The following is a 15,491-nucleotide window of genomic DNA, read 5'->3' as shown; positions in this document are numbered from 1 at the left end:
AGATGACGTACTTAAGAGAGGAAGTACGCTAGTACCCGCAATTTACTTTGAAATGCATTTTTAAAAAATAAGATACATTAATGGTTGACCATAGGGATGTGATATAATATACATGTCAATATATAATGGAAGTGATAAAGCAAGTTATCATGAAAATATTAATGATATAAGAATCTATATGGTGATTATATATGCATTCACTATAAAATTCTTTCAACTTTGCTCTATGTTTCAGATTTTCCTAATAAAGGAAGGGAGGGGTGGATACCACTGCTTGAACTCTGATTTTAATTGGTCTGGGATAGGCCCAGACACTGAAATATTACCTTGACCAAGGAAAACAGACAATAAATAAATGAATGATTTTGATAGAGAACAATGATGGCAAGTATACTCCAGACCACAGGAATAACATAAGCGTGAGAGTATGGCATTGAAGAATGCAACATGAAGGTGAAAAAATAGGACACGGCAATCAGAGAGGGCCTTTTATTTTCTGTAACACATACGGCCTTAGTCAGAAAACGGTCCCTTCTAAGCAGTTCTAGATCTGTACAATGAAGCTCCGTGTTAAAAATAAAAGATGACATGGTTGATTAAGAAAAGGCTGAGAGATGACAATGAGAAAGGAGGTATAGTCTGGAGGAGGGGACCAGCTGCTATTTGTCTGTACTGAGGACTCTGTAGTGCCTTGAGTTCACACAATGGGACTTGGAGTTTAGGAGAGGCCTCTAAATGCCTAAACGAAGTTGCCAAAATTCTTTAAGAGCATCTCCATAGAACCTCCTGGACTAACGTCTTTACAAATAGGGTTTCAGACATCACTTAGGTCTGATATTTTAATACCTACTAACATTAGTGGAATTTACAAGAAAACTTGGAAATCTGTTTGGCTGATATTCTTTTCCTCATTCATTCATGCAAACATTTATTTATCTCCTACTTTTTGTCAGGCTGTGTTAGGTGCTGGGGATAAAATAATGAGTACATCAGAAGAAAAATCTCAGAGATGCCACCAGTCAACCAGGGTCACACAACTAGTGGGAAGCAGAGTCAGGGACCGGAAATGAAATCTGTGTAACTACAGAATCAGCTCTCTTTCCGCTGCACCATCCCTTACTGTTCACTCAAGAGGCAAAGGAATGGACCACATAACCTCTAATAATACCTCAGGCCATTATTTAAATGAACATGGGAAAGGAAAAAGGAAATAAAACCTATCTCATATATTAATCACATTTTTCAGTTCCAACAACTTAGAGCTGCTGAGACTTGCATGACCAGCACTCCACCCAAGACTGGGGAGTACATGCCCTTGACACCTGGTTAGAATCTGATTTTTAATTAAATCGTGCCAGGAGGTTTTCTTTGGCAGGAGCCTGGAATGTTGCAGTCTTGAATTTGCTGAGGGATGTCCTTTTGACAAGTCAAAGACATTCCCGCTATGCAATCTCCAGTCACTTGCACTGGTTTAGCAACAAGAAAGCAAGTGCTGAGATAGCAGGGAGGAAAAATGGAAGCTGTTTCTGGGCATAGAAAAACTACTTTAATTTCTGACCCCCAGTTTCCTCTTTGGTAAAATACAAGTAAGATTGTCTTTTTCACAGAGTTATGAGAATTTAAAAGCACATATTAAAAATAAATAAAAGCATATATAAAGTCCCCAGCAGGTTGTCTGACACAAAATAGATATTCAATAAATACCTGTTATCTCCAATTATCTAACCAGCTTCATGTCTTTTATCTCTAAACTTCTCATTCCAGCCCAATCTGATTTCACGCTCTTGCCTTTGCCCACACTGTTCTCTCTGCCTAAAACGTCCCAACTTGTCTGCCAAGAAAATTCCTACTCATTCCTCAGCACCCAGCTTGACTCACTTCCTCTACAAAACCTTCACACAGCCCTCCTATTTCTACCTTGCCCCAAATTTAATAGCATTTTATACATAATTCTGTGCAGCAAGTTCCGTATTTCATGATATCAATCTCACCAGTCCATGAACAAGTCATGGAACAAAAGTAAATACGATTAATGTCTATGTCCCCAAGACAGCACAGACCTGGCCCAATTAGGTGACTAGTAATGGTTCACTGACTGAGGCAGCCTGGTTTAGAGAAGAAAAACACAGGGGCTGGAAGTATCTTATAAAGTCAGCTAATTCAAAATTTTTATTTTATAATTCCTCTATGAAACCCATGGGGTATGCAACTTACCTAAGATCACTCAATGAAACAGTGCAAAGGACATAACTAGCCTGGTTATTCAGATTCTCTTAAAAATACTTTTTCCACTAATTAAAAAAAAAAAAAAACTTTCTCCACTAATTGTAACTTGAGACAGAATGAACAAAGGGCTGTACCTGGAAAACTTGGAAAAAATTGTACCTGTAAAGCAAAATGGAAAAAGCAGAGAGATGGAGTCAAAGATTTAACTTACACTGACCTATACCTTCACCCTCCCCTCACCCTACCAATAATACCACACATCTTTCTTACTCCTATCACCCCTGCAGATGACTTGCAGAAATCAGCACCAAAGGTCTTATAATCCTCTTCTATCATCTTGGGAAATTCCTGACCTGCATCTCCAATGCAGGAGACAGAAGAGACGTGGGTTCAATCCCTGGGTCGGGAAGATCCCCTAGAGCAGAAGATGGCAACCCACTCCAGTATCCTTGCTTAGAGAATCCCATGGAGAGGGGAGCCTGGAGGCCTACAGTCCACAGGGTCACAAAGAGTCAGACACAACTGAAGCGACTTACCATGCACACAGTCCAAGTTAACCATTATTCTCATGATCACAGCCTAGACTTTATTCCCAAAACGTTCACTGACTGATATCTAGAGTGAATCATCCAAACAAAACCTATTCACGCAGCTCACCTGTTCAAGGACTTCCAAAAGCATTCCTAGACTTTATTTTGAACTTCAATCTACTATCAGTTAGTCCCTACTGGCATCACATCCTTTTTTCCCTAAACATAAATCACTTAAACATCAAAACCATCAACTCTCTAAAACTCAAAAACAAAACATGAACAACCCAATTCAAATATGGGCTAAGGATCTGGACAGACATTTCTCCAAAGAAGATATAGGAACAGCCAATAAGCACATAAAAAGGTGCTCAATATCACTAATATTTAGGGAAATGCAAGCCAAAACCACAATGAGATACCACCTTACATTCATTAGGATGTCTACTATCAAAAAAACAAAACAAAACAGAAAATAACAAGTGTTGATGAGGATGTGGAAAAACTGGAACCTTTATGCATTGCTGGAAGAAATATAAGATGGTATAGCCACCATGGAAAATAGTAGAGCAAATGGTTCCTTAAAAAATTTAATTATTATTGAATTACCATATGATTCAGCAATTCTAATTCTCGGGTATATATCCAAAAATATTGAAAGTTGAGTTTGGAAGAGCTATCTGTACACTCATGTTCATAAGAGAATTATTCACAATAGTTAAAATGTGGAAGCAACTCAAGTGTTCATTGACAGATAATGGATAAGCAAAATGTGGTATGGAATGGAATATTATTCAGAAAATGAAGGAAATTCTACAACATGCTACAACACTGATGAACCTCGAGGATTTTATGCTCAGTAAAATAAGTCAATCACAAAAAGACAAATATTGTATAATTCCATTTACATGAGGTACTTAGAGTACTCACAATTATAAAGACAGAAAGTATAATGGTGTTGACTAGGGGCTGGGGGAAGGGAAGAATGAGAAGTTGTTGTTTAACAGGTATAGAGTTTCAGTCTTACAAGATAAAAAGAGTTACGGGGATAGAGGGTAGTGATGCTTTGCTGTGCTGTGCTTCGTCACTCAGCCATGTCTCTGCAACCTCACGGACTGTAGCCCACCAGGATTTCTCAGTCCATGGGGATTCTCCAGGCAAGGATACTGGAGTGGGTCACCATGCCCTCCTTCAGGGAACCTTTCCAACCCAGGGATCAAACCCAGGTCTCCCGCATTGCAGGCAGATTCTTTACAGTCTGAGCTACCAGGGAAGCCCAAGGATACTAGAATGGGTAGTTTATCCCTTCTCCAGGGCATCTTCCTGACCCAGGAATCAAACCTAGGTCTCCTGTGTTGCAGGTGGATTCTTTACTGGCTGAGCTACCAGGAAAGTTCCATGGTGGTGATGGTTGTACAATAATGTATTTTAACACCACTGAATGGTACACTTCAAAATTATTAAGATGGTAAACTTTATATTATGTGCATTTACCACAATAAAAAAGAAAAAAGTAAGGAGAATTAGAATTTATCATCTAATAAATACACTATAATGTGCCGAAAGTGCATAGTGGTATCAATAGTTATATTACCCTGCTAATGCCAGGGTAAAGATCAGTAAAATGAGACTTAAGATATTAACTGTGGACACTGGACAACTGACTGTCAGTAAAATTTGTAGGATAATAAGATAGCTTATAATAGAATTTCTCTGCACATGTATATACTAAACCATCCTGATCAAAAACAAGAACAATCTACCCCCTTGCCTCCTCTTCCTTTCCAAAATTCAAGTGGCAAAATCCCAGCTTCAGGATAGTTGAGCTTAACTGTCTCCAAACTGCCTCTATACTAAAAGAGCTGATTATCCTAGAGAACATTACCTGGTTAACTGCTTTAGCTTGAAAATTATGATGCTCTTCCAACTTAAAAGATTACCTTGCCTCAAATCATCAATTGGGATTCTCATCCACCCCTTCCCTCAGGCAGTGATCCAACTTTCAATGAGAAAACAGAAATCTTCTCAGGAGAACTCTATCTTCTTACTCCTAAACCTGTATGTTTCCCTGCACCCACACCACCCACTGTACCATACAATGAAGGAGGTGTCTCTTCTCTTATCAGAAGTTATCCTCTCCTCTCTTCTCCCTCTGCTCCCGCACTTGTACGCCATCTCACCTGGAATGTTCTTCTCCTTCAGCAGCTACATTAACCTCTCCCTCTCTCTCACACACACACACACATATTCAGTCGTTCAGCAAATATTAACACTCATTTAGCATCTATACTGTACCAATTCTAATCTAGCTGAATAGAAAAAAGTCACTGTGTTTATGGACTTTATGGACTAATAAGAGAAGTGAAGAAATAAATAAGTAAATACACAATGTCAAGTCCATAATGAAAATTAAACAGCAGTTCATGTGAATATAAATGGACAGGGATGGGGTGGTACATAACGATAATGATCAGGACAGGCTTCTCTGAGGAAAAGACACTTAAGACACGGATGAAATGCAACAGCAAATCACAGTAATATATGGAAGCATTTTAAGAAAAAGGAGCAGTAAGCACAAATGTCCTAGATAAGAATATTTGGGGCATACAGAATAGCAAAAAGGCCAGCAATACAGAAGTTGAGTGAACAAGGAGAAATGTGGTTAAGAGTTTTAAGAGTAGAGATGTAGCCAGAGGCCAGAATATGCTGGACCTTACAGGCCACAATAAATTTGGATTTTGTAGCAAGTGTGAGAAGACACTCAAGAACTAATTTATGTTTTAAATAAACCACTGTGGCTGCAGAGTACTGTCTGCAGAGGAGCAGAGGAAAAGCAGAGAGACAATTAAGAAGTTATCACAATAATTCACATGAGAACTGAGGGTGGCTTAAACAGATCGCAGTAGGCAGAGAGCATTTTGAAGGTAGAGCCAAATGACTTATTTATAGACTACATATACAATGTGAGAAAAAAAGGAAAAACCAAGAAGATCTCTAAATTTTTGGCCTGAGTGGGTGAATACTGGGTGAATATAAACATGCTATGCATCTCCTATTCAAAGATACACACACACACACACACACACACACACACACACACACACATCCCTTGACACTCACATACTCCTCCAAACACTATTTATTTCTGTTCCCCTTCATAACAAAGCTTGTCAAAAGAACTGTCTACTTATACTACCTCCACTTCCTCCCCTTCTGTTTGCCAGCTAACACCCTACTATTTGGCCAAAAGCAGTCTTGTCAAGCCTCCTTGTCAATCATCTCCACGTTGCCAATCAAATGGTCACTACTCTGTCCTCATCTTACTCAGCCTCCCAGCAGTGTTCAATATAACTGGTTCCCTTCTCTTTCAAATGCTCTACTTTTTTTGGCTTCTGGGAAAGCACATTCACCTAACTTTCCCTCTATCTTTCTGTCCATTCCTATCTCCTTTGTAGACTCTTCCTTCACTAGCTATCCTCCACATGTCCCAGGCTAGGAAGGTCCTTTCCTCATGCTACACTCTGTCCTAGATGTTCATCCATTCCCATGACTTAACATATTATCTATATGTTGATGATACCCTAGTTTTTATCTTTAGTCCCAAAGTTTTTTCAGACCAATAACTATCTGTTAGATCAGCAGTCTCCAACCTTTTTGGTGCCAGGGACGGGTTTCACAGCAGACTATTTTTCCACAGACAGGGAGGGAATGCAGCAGGGGGAATGGGGAGGTTCAGTTCAGATGCTAATGCAATCGATGATTCAGGCAATGTAAGTAATGGGGAGGGGCAGACAAAGTCTCACTTGCTTGCCTCCTGCTGTGTGGCACAGTTACTAACTTGGGCCCAAGAGCTGGGGACCACTCCTTTAAACATTTTGCCTGCATGTCTCATAAGTACCCTCGGAGAAGGCAATGGCAACCCACTCCAGTACTCTTGCCTGGAAAATCCTGTGGGCAGAGGAACCTGGTGGGCTGCAGTCCATGGGTCTCGAAGAGTCGGACACGACTGAGCGACTTCACTTTCACTTTTCACTTTCATGCATTGGAGAAGGAAATGGCAACCCACTCCAGGGTTCTTGCCTGGAGAATCCCAGGGACGGCGGAGCCTAGTGGGCTGCTGTCTAAGGGGTCGCACAGAGTCGGACACGACTGAAGCAACTTAGCAGCATAAGTACCCTAAAGCTAATTTCAACAAGTGGAATTCTGGGTTGTTTTTTACAACATCTAACATGAATTTTAATTATATTTGCTTACTTATTATACATCACTCTCACTAAACAGTAAGCTTCACAAAGGAGAAACTTCATCTGTTGTATTTATCAATGTATACTTAGAAATTAAATAGGGCTTAATAACAGCAAACACGAAGATTTACTAGACCTTCTCTGTCTAGTAAATATTCACATGCTAACAGGAGAGAAAGATACATAAACCCCAACGAGAGTACAACATGGTAAGTGCCACTATGAGTGATAAGAGGAAGCACATGAATCCAAAAAAGGGGCCCTTAGAACTAGACTCAGTATTTTGTAATACTGATAAGGGAAAAGAATCTGAAACATATATATATATATATATATATTTACATCACTGTACACCCGAAACTAACACAACATTGTAAAATCAACTACACTTCAATGAAAAAAAAATAAAAATAGAAGCCCTTAACAGCCTAGGAGTCAGGTAAGACTTTCTTAAGAAGGTAACTTCAAAGGTATTTTTGCAGGACAAAAGTTAAGTACAGCTATAAAGTCTCTACTATATATTCTTTTCTTTTTTATATATAATTATTTTAAACTTTATAACTCAAGATATTTATAAATATCTATTTTATATATGAATATTAGAAAGATTAAAAACCAAGTACCTGGTAGGTGAACTGAGGTCAGTTTAGTTTTAATCCCTTTCCCCCTTCCTTCTTTTATTCTTTTTTTTTTGGCTATAGCACAGGCATCACTAAAATACTCCTCATGCTCGCCACCTACCATTTGTTTGACCTTAAAGTAAACATTGTGTTTCTCAGGTGGTGCTAGTGATAAAGAACCTGCCTGCCAATGCAGGAGACATAAGAGACATGGGTTCAATCCCTGAGTCAAGAAGATCCCCTGGAGGAAGACCTGGCAACCCACTCCAGTACTCGTGCCTGGAGAATCCATTGGACAGAGGAGCCTGGCGGGCTCCCATCTATAGGGTTACAAAGAGCCGGACATGACTGAAACAACTTAGCACACATGCACACAAAAGAAAACACTAAACCTCTCAACCTCAGTTTTCAGTACCAGGCTCAATTACCAGTCTCTAAAGCAAAGCATCCTCTTTCTAGCCCCTTTCTTTCATTATTAAGGATTGAGGCTCAGTTTTAAACTAGTCAGTGAACAACCCTTGGCATTTCCTCCAGGCTGCAACATCTGAGCATTTTTCATGGCTGAAAATACACTTAGGAACAATCACAGTAACATCTATGCAGCACTTCACAGTTTACAAAGTCTTTTCACACATTTATTATTTCATTTGATCCTTACCAACCCTATGAGTTATTAAATCCCTATTTTACAGAGGCCAATGGAAATAAAATGCTTCACCTAGCTCCATCTGGTCTCTCGGCTCTATAGTCTGCCAGAAATTGAATTAAGAAATTGGAGGCACTGGGAAGACCCAGAGGGATGGGATGGGGAGAAAGGCAGGAGGGGGGATCGGGATGGGGAACACATGTAAATCCATGGCTGATTCATGTCAATGTATGGCAAAAACCACTACAATACTGTAAAGTAATTAGCCTCCAACTAATAAAAATAAATGAAAAACAGCAAAAAAATAAATAAATAAATAAAAAATAAAAGAAACTGGAGGGGTGCAGAAGGGGAGCAGAGCACAAATGACTCATACAGGGAGCTCAGCATCAAGTCCCCCAAGTGGCCCAGAGCCAGAAGTTAACAAGGAAAAAGTGTGTTTCCCTTCCAAAATAATGAGCGTTTGGTCATGGCACAGTGACCTATCACAGGAGTCTGTTCTTTTTTCATATCAGCAGCACCTAGAGTCTAGTTCATAGATAGGTAGAAAGGAAAACAGAAGAAAACCCTCTGTACACTGTACGTACACACAAGAGTCAGAAGATAATGTGGAATAAAAGCACAGATATCACCTTTAGAGAAGACCTGAGTTTAGGCTCCAGCTCTGCCACTTACTGAATCAAAAGTACCCTCCTCTGCATTATTATAGTTCCTTGTGCTTCTCTTACATCACATATCCTTATCACATGAGGTTTCAGATAGCCACTCTTAGACTTGCACTGGAAGGCAGCAACTTAGTTCAATTTCCATTTTTGCATCCCCAACACCTGGTACCATAACTAACATAGATGGTTCAGAGAAGGTTTAAGGATGAAGATATCATATTTAAAGCTTTTTGTACATAAACACATTGTCTAGACAGTAAGTATATGTATAATAGCAATCTTGCCTCATTATCTCTGCTTTCCCTCTGACTATCCCACATTGAGGACACTCCTGAAAAAAAGTTTGCTGAGGAGAAAACAAATCGGCCCAAAAGGCTAGTTTTCAAAGAGAAAGAAAATGAGTGAATACGGTCCTCTTTCCCAGACTACAGTGTTTCCCAATACAACAACCTCTACCCCTAAACAACCCCTATCTTATCCTGGCCACTCTCTTCTTCAAAAGACCATTCTTCTTCCCCCTCAGGATTCCTCCTTCTCTCCCCCCAACCCACTCCTGCTATCCTCCTCTTCTTCCCTAGGTTCACAGGTCTGCCTCCCTTCCTCCAGGTCAGCAAAGCTTCTAAGCTGCTAAAGAGTCTGTGTGTGTCTACTAGTTGCTCACCATTTCCCTAGTGGCTCAGACGGTAAAGCATCTGCCTACAATGCAGGAGACCCGGGTTTGTTCACTGGATCAGGAAGATCCCCTAGAGAAGGAAACAGCAACCCACTCCAGTACTTTTGCCTGGAAAATCCCATGGACGGAGGAGCCTGGTGGGCTACAGTCCATGGGGTCACAAAGAGTCGGATATGACTGAGCGACTTCACTTTAGTTGCTCATCTCACTAAAGGAAGTTAGAGCCTCCAGAAAACTCTTGCCCTCCTCCCACCCCAGTTCCTAAGTCCTCCTCTTCCCATCTGGCTTACTCTTATACTGCCTCTGGGAAATAAGGTGGGGGACAAATCCAGGAAGAAAGACTGCTTACTGTTGGGCCCAAAGCAAGGCAAAGAGGCAGTAAGGAGAGACTGGCGCTTGGGAAAGATAGATTCATGGTGAAAAGCAACAGTAAGGGAGCTGGGTAGGGAATGATGTTTGGGTTTCACTAACACCACAGCAGAAGTCCCTGCAAACCGGTAACCTGCCAAGAATGAGAAAGCTGAACCAAAAGGAAAAGAAAGCCTAACCAAGAAGAGAAGGACTCAAGAGAAAAACTGGCTATGGAGGGGAAAAAGAACTAGAAAGGGAAAGTATAAGAGGAAGGGGGAGCAGGAAAAAGAAAATGGGAATGGGAGAAAAGGTGGGTAGGGGACAGGACAGGAAAAATGATCAGGAGTAGGAAGTAGAAAGGAAAGTGGTGAGAAGATAAGGTTAGTAGAGTCATAGAAAAACTGGGGAAGAAGGCAGTCCAAAATAATCAAGGTAGGTTAGTATCAGCCTGACGTGTTTCTTGGTCCCAGATGATCATGATTAAGACATTACACAGTCTCAAGGTCTGTCATTAGCTCGACATTCCAAGGAGGAAGTTCCTGAGACGATAGCTACATTTAAAGCAGTTTTATGCCCAAGTATCAAAGAACTGGCCAATTTGGAGAAAAACTATTAATATACCTTGACCTGCTTCTTCCCAACTGTCTCCCTATAACCAATATACCTACACTCAATACTTAAAAAATCACCATTCTTAACCTCTGCCTTGTCCATGAAGTCACAGAGTCCTGAGCAGCCCAATAAGATGCCATTCAAAAGACTGGCTGGAAGAAAAGGTACCAAGATCTGTTTCCCAAGCTTGCCTATCTCCTACAGTGTTGAGGAGGACATTTCTGCAGTCTACTCTAGGGCTTTTACCAACTTGCCTGTCCAAAAGGCAGTCTGGAAAAAAAAAAAAAAAAAAGGCAGTCAGGCAGTCTGAAAATGCCAGTCACAAACAAAATGTCAAGCCCTTCGCTGCACAGATAAGGAAACTGAGGCCCACAAAGGCTGCCTAAGCAGGACTAATTCCCCCTCACCCCAGGTCTCTCATCTCTCAGTTCACTCCACCTCTTAACAAGTCATTTATAATACAGTGCCCCTCCTCAGCACCGGAGGGAAAAGCCCCCTCAGTACGGCAGGACAGCCGTTAATCCAAAACAGAGGGAAGCATCACCCCAGCCGCCAAGCAGAAGGGTGCTTGCAAAGGAGCAAGGCTCCTCAGGCAGAGCAAGTTCCCCAAAACCAGCTTCCCTTTCAGAGTCTTCCCTAGCCAGGGCTCTGGTTCCAGCCCTGGCCTAGCCCTGGGTGGGCTCATTTGAGCATTCCACCATAAACCCATTCTCTTACTTAGGGTCTCTTAAGGAAAGAGACCCTAAGTCTACCGGACCCGCGTCACCACTCCCCGGAAGCTAGCAGAGTCGTCCCCCTTCACCAGCACCGCCCAGCTGAGCATGCCCCCAGGGTGGGCCAGCATTACCTGGTCGGGGGAGCCGGCCCCGGCATCTCTGCCTGCGGTTTCTGTCGCAGAGCCGCACCTCTCCCACGCCTGGTCGGCCGCGCGACACCCAGGCTCCACCCGGGCAGCTATACTTGGCTGGGGCCGGGCTCGCAGCAGCTCAGCCGCCCCAGCTCTGGCTCCGGGGTGCAGCACGCTCCCGCCCTCACAGGGCGCAGCAAAGGCTCCACTCCGTGGTTGGCGAAGCAGAAGGGGCGGGGAAACAAGGAAGGGAAGGAGGCGGGAGAAAACCCGCTTCTCCTTTCAGTAAAGAAGCTCTGAGGGAAGGAAGAGAGACTACTACCTTCCCACCCCCTCCGTTATTCTCCCCCACCTAGTCTTCAGCAGGGGTCTTCTCAGTGAATCCAGGCTTTCCAGGGACTGTCTGAGCTTCCTGGGTGGGCCCCAGAGTCAAGAAAGAGAACCAGAGCTCTTCTGTGCCCTTGCTTCCCCAGCTGGGTCTGGACCCCAGGGCAAGTCAAATCAAACCTACCATTCTCAATTAGGCTTCAGGCAAAGAGAGGCACCCACCCACGGCCCCAACAAAGGTGTCAGGTTCGAATACCCCAGGGAGAACACTGGGTGGATGCTTACAGCTGCTTCTAAGCAAAAAAATCTCTGTAGCAGCTACCATTTATTAAGTGCCATTCTGTACCAGTACTCCACAAAATGTTACGTCTCTCTCACCACAACCTTAGGAACTAGTTGTTTGTTGTTGTTTAGTTGCTAAGTCGAGTCCAACTCTTTTGCAACCCCATGGACTATAGCCCTCCAGGCTCCTCTGTCCCGTGGGATTTCCCAGGCAATAATACTGCAGTGGGTTGCCATTTCCTTCTCTAGCAGAATCTTCCCAACCCAGGGATCAAACCCACCTCTCCTGCACTGGCAGGCAGATTCTTTCCCACTGAACCACCAGGGAAGCCCCACCAATTCACATGTATGGAAACTGAGTTCCGGGCTTCCCTGGTGGCTCAGTGGTGAAGTCTCCCTGCCAGTGCAAGAGACATGGGTTCAGTCTCCAGTCCGGGAGGATCTCATATGCCACAGAGCAACTAAGCCAGGGTGCTACAACCATTGAGCTTGTGTTCTAGGGCCTATAAGCTGCAACTCCTGAGCCCACACGCAGCAACTACTAAAGCCCGTGCACCCTAGAGCCTGTGCTCCACAGCAAGAGAAGCCGTCACAATGAGAAGCCTGTGCACTGCAACTAGAGAGTAGCCCCTGCTCACCACAACCAAGACACCAGTCAAAACAAAAAAACTGAGTTCCAAGAAAAATATGGTTTTGTACAATAAGTATTTCTTAAAGACATACTGTGAATCAGGCATTGTAAGGGGCCCTGAGCAGAACAACACATTACGGAATATTTACCAACACTGGCCCACACCCTCTAAATCCTAGTGTTGACCCCCCAAAATTGAAACGATTAAAAAAAAAAAAAAACTTTCACATATTTCCAAGTGCTTCCTAAGGGTAATTTGCCTTGTCAATTATCTCTGTAAACTTCTCTTGAGAGATGCCAGGAGTCAAGAGTATGTAGGACCTCTTGGGGGTCATAACTAGGAGTTTGGGTTTTGTTCTAGGTTTTAGTAATGGGAAAGATTTGGAAAGTCTTAAGCATAATGACAAGGTCTAATCTATATTTTTTTAAAATCACCGACTGCTGAATGGAAAACAGAGGACAGGGTTATGAAAATGAGAAGTCAGTAAATTCTTTCAGAACTTTAGCCAAGAGAAGAAAGTAATGATTTAGACTAATATATTGGAGAAGAGATAAGGAGAAATAAACATATTCTAGAGATATATGGCTTGGAAGCAGTAACAAAAGTTGGTAAAAGACAGGATGTGATGAGTGAGAGACAGCAGTGCCTTCCCCAAGACCACACACCTGGTAAAGGACTAAGTCATTCCAACTTTGGTTCAACTCCCAAGCCTATGTTTTATTTCTCTCTGCCATGTCAATTATCTTTGTAGCAACTGCCATATCCCTCTCCCTGCAGCCTGGCAAAGAGCAGGTAACCAGTATTACATCTGATCAGAAATTTAAGTGTACTAGAGGGAAATTTAATGGAATTTACCCATTTTCCCTGACAGATGTCCACACATCCATTCAATATGCCAACATAATCTGTTTACAGAAGGATGCAGGGGAAGAACTCCAGGAGGACCTGAAAAGAGCTCTTCTGTTAAGTAACTTTCACCCTTCCCAGACCCTCAGTACCTGTGCTATTACAACTACCAAATCTCAATTTTAGTGGAGGAGATGGAATTTCATGAAAATCTCTTCCAGCATGGAGAGAATCGGTCAATAAAACAGACTAGAGGGATCTGCTGCACTATGAGAACTCAGATTCAAAGTAGTTTTAAGAATGTTCTTTTAACCCCCATACCCATGTCCTTCAATTTATGAATGAGACAAGAACCGAAAAGAGTTCTCAGTCTTAAACATAGTTTTTCAAAGTAATCATCCATAGGCATAGCATCTGACCTTACCTAATTTCCCAACCCATACAACATCTGCTCTTATATATGGGCTCTGCTGAAATGTGAAGGAACAGAAAGCTCAAGAGCAATGAGCACTATGAGACAGTGCTTCCTAATATTCAGCCAGGTGCCTCTCTGTAAACTTCTAATTCTACCTCCTAGAGCACTCAGAAAGCATCCTTCAATGCCAAGTCATATTAAAGGCTTTCAGATATGTGTATATGATGATCTATCAAGGCCATGCACTTTTTCTCTTCTCCAAAATAAACACATTCAGTTCTTTTAATCATCTGCTCACTCAACAACTATTTAAGCAAAGTGTACAACCCACCAGAGACAGACATATCATCAAAGAGGACCACACCTTCAAGGAGCTTATGGTTTTAGTGTGCTGGTTTTTAACTCTCCCTATGTAGCAAAATTACCTGGGAAGATTTAAATATATATACTTAAGTCCTAGCAGAGATTTTTACTAAATTGGTCTGGGATATAGCCTAGGTAACATATCTTATGAATATAACTCTAGCTATATATAGGTATCTATCAGAGAACTAATACTACATGACTTCAAGACTTATTACAAAGCTACAGAGATAAAGGCACCGTGTTATTGGTGAAAGAATAGACAAATATAACAATGGAACAGAATAGAGGCCCTAAATAGACATATACAAATACGGTCAACTGATACTTGACAAATGAGCAAAGGAAATTCAATGGAGAAAGAATAGCCTTTTCAATAAACAGTGTGAGAACAACTTGACCTCCACCTGCAAAAAAATTTAGCCATAGACTTTACACTTTTCACAGAAATTAACTCAAAATGTATCACAGACCTAAATGTAAAATGCAAAACTATTTTTAAAAAGTCTAGAAGATAACAGAGAGAAAAGCTAGATGACTTCAGAATGGGTGATGGCTTTTTATACAATAAAATCACAATCCATAAAAGAAAAAGCTTAAAACTTGGGCTTATTTAAAAATTAAAACTTTTGTTCTGCAAAAGACACTATTAAGAGAATGAAAAGACAAGTCATAGACTTGGGAAAACATTGCAAAACACATATGATAAAGGATTCATATTCCAAATATACAAAGAACTCCTAAAGGTCAACAATAAGAAAACACACAACCCAATAAAAAAATGGACAAATTATCTAAACAGACACCTCATCAAAGAAGATATAGAGATGGCAAATGAAAACATGAAAAGATAATCCCCCATGTGTCATTCAGTTCACTTCAGTTGCTCAGTTGTGTCCAACTCTTTGCGACCCCATGAATCGCAGCACACCAGGCCTCCCTGTCCATCACAAACTCCCGGAGTTTACTCAAACTCATGTCCATTGAGTCGGTGATGCCATCCAGCCATCTCATCCTGTCATCCCCTTCTCCTTCTGCCTCCAATCCCTCCCAGCATCAGGGTCTTAGGGACTTGCAAATTAAAACACAACAAAATACCACTAGATATCTATTAAAATGGCTAAAACCCAAAACAGTGACACCACCAAATACTGGTGAGGATGTGGAGCAACAAGAATTCTCATTCACTGTTAATGGAATGTAAAATAGTAC

General features: G+C 41.7%; 2 protein-coding genes across 10 annotated transcripts in view; both read right to left on the bottom strand.

Annotated features, from left to right (window-relative positions):
- LOC110151730 (large ribosomal subunit protein eL34-like) overlaps positions 1-15,491 on the bottom strand; it is a 192,547-nt gene that overhangs the window by 67,663 nt on the left and 109,393 nt on the right. The gene's annotated exons all lie outside the window — the stretch shown is intronic.
- PAK1 (p21 (RAC1) activated kinase 1) overlaps positions 1-15,491 on the bottom strand; it is a 160,117-nt gene that overhangs the window by 83,555 nt on the left and 61,071 nt on the right. The window contains exon 1 of one of the 9 annotated variants that reach the window (XM_070457252.1): positions 11,415-11,613. The exons of 7 other annotated variants lie outside the window; for them this stretch is intronic. The gene's annotated coding sequence lies outside the window, so the exon portion shown is untranslated. Of the gene's footprint in view, positions 1-11,414; positions 11,614-15,491 lie in introns of those variants that run through there. One more of the 9 variants, XM_070457247.1, reaches the window with a different exon arrangement.

Source organism: Odocoileus virginianus, chromosome 28 (assembly GCF_023699985.2).
Source record: "Odocoileus virginianus isolate 20LAN1187 ecotype Illinois chromosome 28, Ovbor_1.2, whole genome shotgun sequence".
In the NCBI taxonomy this organism is placed as follows: domain Eukaryota; kingdom Metazoa; phylum Chordata; class Mammalia; order Artiodactyla; family Cervidae; genus Odocoileus; species Odocoileus virginianus.
The sequence above is the reverse complement of the archived record's forward strand: the minus strand, read 5'-3'. Positions and strand labels throughout refer to the sequence as shown.